Here is a 3904-nt window from a genome sequence, read left to right on the forward strand (position 1 = left end):
AGGGAAGGTAGGGCCGATTATTGCAACAGAAAAAGAGTGTACCTTCACAACCAGTTCATTTGAAGAATTATTTTAAACGGAAATAAACGCAAGTCAATACGTTTATCCTAGCCTTTGATTTTGGCTACTTAGTTTTTAATTATTCAACATATTTAAAACAAGAGGGACATGTAATCTACTCAACAGAGAGTCCATTTTAGTGATGTCTTACTAGCAATACACATAACAAATACAATTATCACAAATCAATTGCACAATGCAGAAAAAATATGAAACAAATTCACAAATCTTTTTAACAACAACAACAAATACAACATATAATGATCAAATCATATAAGTAGTGAAACAGTTGGAATATAAAAAGATGGAATCACTCTTGCGTATTTAGACAATTCTTAAATGAAAAAAATGCAACTGTGCGAAATACAATTACAGATTTATGCAAGGATTCCTATCGTTCAGGATTCAAACTATACTTAATATAGTGGCCGACGCGTTTCAAGTCTCGGTTTTTTGAATTTCCGGACTCTCATCAGGGCTGGATGAGTCTTTTCGTGGTAAACCAACTGTTTGTGAAAAAAACAAAAACTGATTCGAACTGATCTTCCTAGAACGTCTTTATACAAAACAACCGTTTATGCATGCAAAAAATGCTCCATACCTGGTCTGTAACCAGCAGAGAAATGAGGGCCTTCTGATGTTAGTTTATGCAGTGCTCGCCTAAAATTGACAAGGCAACAGAGGCTAAGTCGTTTTATTTATCAGCCAGAAACCTTCAACTTGGTTTAGTGAAAACAAAGTTTACCTAATGTAGGCTCCAATGGGGCATGTAGTCTCCAATCTTCTAGTGCACTAATGGACAACGTGGCGTGTTTACACTTAAAATCTAGTAAGGAGAAATGATTCAAAAAAACGTGGCATAAGACATTTATTCGTCATTCCAAGAACGCGTGAAGCGCTCATCAGAAATGCACTTACGTGAATGACTGTTATGTTCATGCAGAGGTGCCACGAATTAGGGGTATGCGGGTCAGCGCCGATTTTGGTTCTGAAAAGCGGAAAAAATCCGGGTTTGTTACAACTCGGCTAACCGAGTCAAATGCAAAACAACCCATCAGCGTGCCAAGCATTTAGTAAAACAAAGGGACGCACTTACCTTCAAGGTATGATTGAATCTCAGAAATGAGTGTCTCCTACACGGTCAGAGAGAGGACGAGCCTCCATGCTGCAATCTTCATTACCAGTTAGAAAAAGATCACGTGACGAGGGCGGAGCTGGCCCCACTTATTTAAGGAAGTGCATTCTGGGATTTGTAGTCTATAAGCCCTGAAGTAATCATTAGTTGTGGGAAAATTTCATGGCTGATGGCCAAAAACAAAATGACCCAAGCTAATAATACAATATTAACAAAACGGGAATAAATCAGCCGATTTAAACCCTATTCAGCTCGCTCATGCAGTTCAGTCCTTTATTTATACTATCAAATTTCATGATTAAATACGCTTCCTTGCGCAATAAGGCACTGTCAACGCACAAAGAGCCATGTTTTGAGTCAATTGCTGCCAAAACAGTCCACTTGAGCTGGTTTTCATTATGATTTAGGGTCAAAAAGTGTTCAACCATTGGTGCTGATTGGACCCTTTTCTTAATTCTTGACCTATGTTGGGTTATTCTTATGTTGATTTGTTGACTCGTTTTGCCGATATAAACCTTGTCACATGGGCAAAGCACTGCATAAACCACATTTTTCGTTTTACAGTTAGTAAAATTTGTGTGTTTCCATGAAATTCCATCATGGTCAAAAACATCCCCCTCCAGTGTTGTGGGGCAAGCAACACAGTTCCCACATCTGTGATGTCCCACAATTTGTGGCAAGTTCCATTGTGTTATCAGATTGCTTCTGGGTTTCGGAATGCAGCTGTCAGCACGTATCAATTGCTGACCAATACTGAGGTTCTTCTTCATTGCGAAGATAGGTTTGGGCATAGGACAATTAAGGTTCTCCAATAAATGCCAATTCTTGAGGACAATTTGTCGAAACTTGTTGGTGTGAGGACCAAAGGTAGTCACACAGACAAGTTTGTTTAAATCTGACTTGATTTTTTTCTCTAACAGAGTCTCTCTGGGTGTGAATCTTGCTCTTTTTTTTGAATGTTTTAACAACTTTTTGGGATATCCCCTCCCTTCCATTTCTTTACAAAAGAGTTCAGCATGCTTATCAAAGTCCCCAATCTCAGTGCAGTTCCTCCTAATTCTTAACAGTTGTCCATAAGGCAAATTTTTTTTTAAACACTGGGGGTGTGAACTATTGAAATGCAAAATAGTGTTTCTGTCTGTCTCCTTTTTGTACAGTGATGTGACAAGTTGTTCATCTTGGCACCTGATTAAGACATCTAAGAATGTCATTTCGCAGTTACTCGATTGTAATGAAAATTTGATGTCGGTATGTCGTGAATTGACCCAGTTGTGAAATAGGTCCAACTCGGTCTGGCTCCCCTGCCACAGGAGCCAGACGTCGTCTATGTACCTCCACCACTGCAGTATCTTGTCAGAAAAGGGATTGTTGTTGAAAATGAATTTCTCCTCGTATTGGGCCATATAAAGTACAGCCATTTCCGGCGCATAAGGACAGCCCATGGCTGTCCCTTTGACCTGTACAAAAAACTCATTTTCAAACTTGAAATAATTCATACGGAGGGAAATTTCCACCAGAGAGAGTATAAACGATGTAGGCACCCTATGGGGTCTTTCCCTAGAATCAAGATATACTTCAATCACCTCAAGTGCCTCACATCACTGTACAAAAAGGAGACAGACAGAAACACTATTTTGCATTTCAATAGTTCACACCCCCAGTGTTTAAAACAAAATTTGCCTTATGGACAACTGTTAAGAATTAGGAGGAACTGCACTGAGATTGGGGACTTTGATAAGCATGCTGAACTCTTTTGTAAAGAAATGGAAGGGAGGGGATATCCCAAAAAGTTGTTAAAACATTCAAAAAAAAGAGCAAGATTCACACCCAGAGAGACTCTGTTAGAGAAAAAAATCAAGTCAGATTTAAACAAACTTGTCTGTGTGACTACCTTTGGTCCTCACACCAACAAGTTTCGACAAATTGTCCTCAAGAATTGGCATTTATTGGAGAACCTTAATTGTCCTATGCCCAAACCTATCTTCGCAATGAAGAAGAACCTCAGTATTGGTCAGCAATTGATACGTGCTGACAGCTACATTCCGAAACCCAGAAGCAATCTGATAACACAATGGAACTTGCCACAAATTGTGGGACATCACAGATGTGGGAACTGTGTTGCTTGCCCCACAACACTGGAGGGGGATGTTTTTGACCATGATGGAATTTCATGGAAACACACAAATTTTACTAACTGTAAAACGAAAAATGTGGTTTATGCAGTGCTTTGCCCATGTGACAAGGTTTATATCGGCAAAACGAGTCAACAAATCAACATAAGAATAACCCAACATAGGTCAAGAATTAAGAAAAGGGTCCAATCAGCACCAATGGTTGAACACTTTTTGACCCTAAATCATAATGAAAACCAGCTCAAGTGGACTGTTTTGGCAGCAATTGACTCAAAACATGGCTCTTTGTGCGTTGACAGTGCCTTATTGCGCAAGGAAGCGTATTTAATCATGAAATTTGATAGTATAAATAAAGGACTGAACTGCATGAGCGAGCTGAATAGGGTTTAAATCGGCTGATTTATTCCCGTTTTGTTAATATTGTATTATTAGCTTGGGTCATTTTGTTTTTGGCCATCAGCCATGAAATTTTCCCACAACTAATGATTACTTCAGGGCTTATAGACTACAAATCCCAGAATGCACTTCCTTAAATAAGTGGGGCCAGCTCCGCCCTCGTCACGTGATCTTTTTCTAA

General features: G+C 39.2%; 1 long non-coding RNA gene across 1 annotated transcript; it reads right to left on the reverse strand.

Moving 5' to 3' along the window:
• Window positions 1-661: 661 nt before the first annotated feature.
• Window positions 662-1244, reverse strand: LOC144824709 (uncharacterized). The gene is made up of 4 exons (XR_013609072.1): window positions 1157-1244; window positions 979-1048; window positions 806-886; window positions 662-720 (listed from the first exon to the last, which is right to left on the reverse strand). It is a non-coding gene; the product is annotated as an uncharacterized LOC144824709 (long non-coding RNA).
• Window positions 1245-3904: the final 2660 nt, after the last annotated feature.

This window comes from Lissotriton helveticus, chromosome 3_1, assembly GCF_964261635.1.
Source record: "Lissotriton helveticus chromosome 3_1, aLisHel1.1, whole genome shotgun sequence".
In the NCBI taxonomy this organism is placed as follows: Eukaryota; Metazoa; Chordata; class Amphibia; order Caudata; family Salamandridae; genus Lissotriton; species Lissotriton helveticus.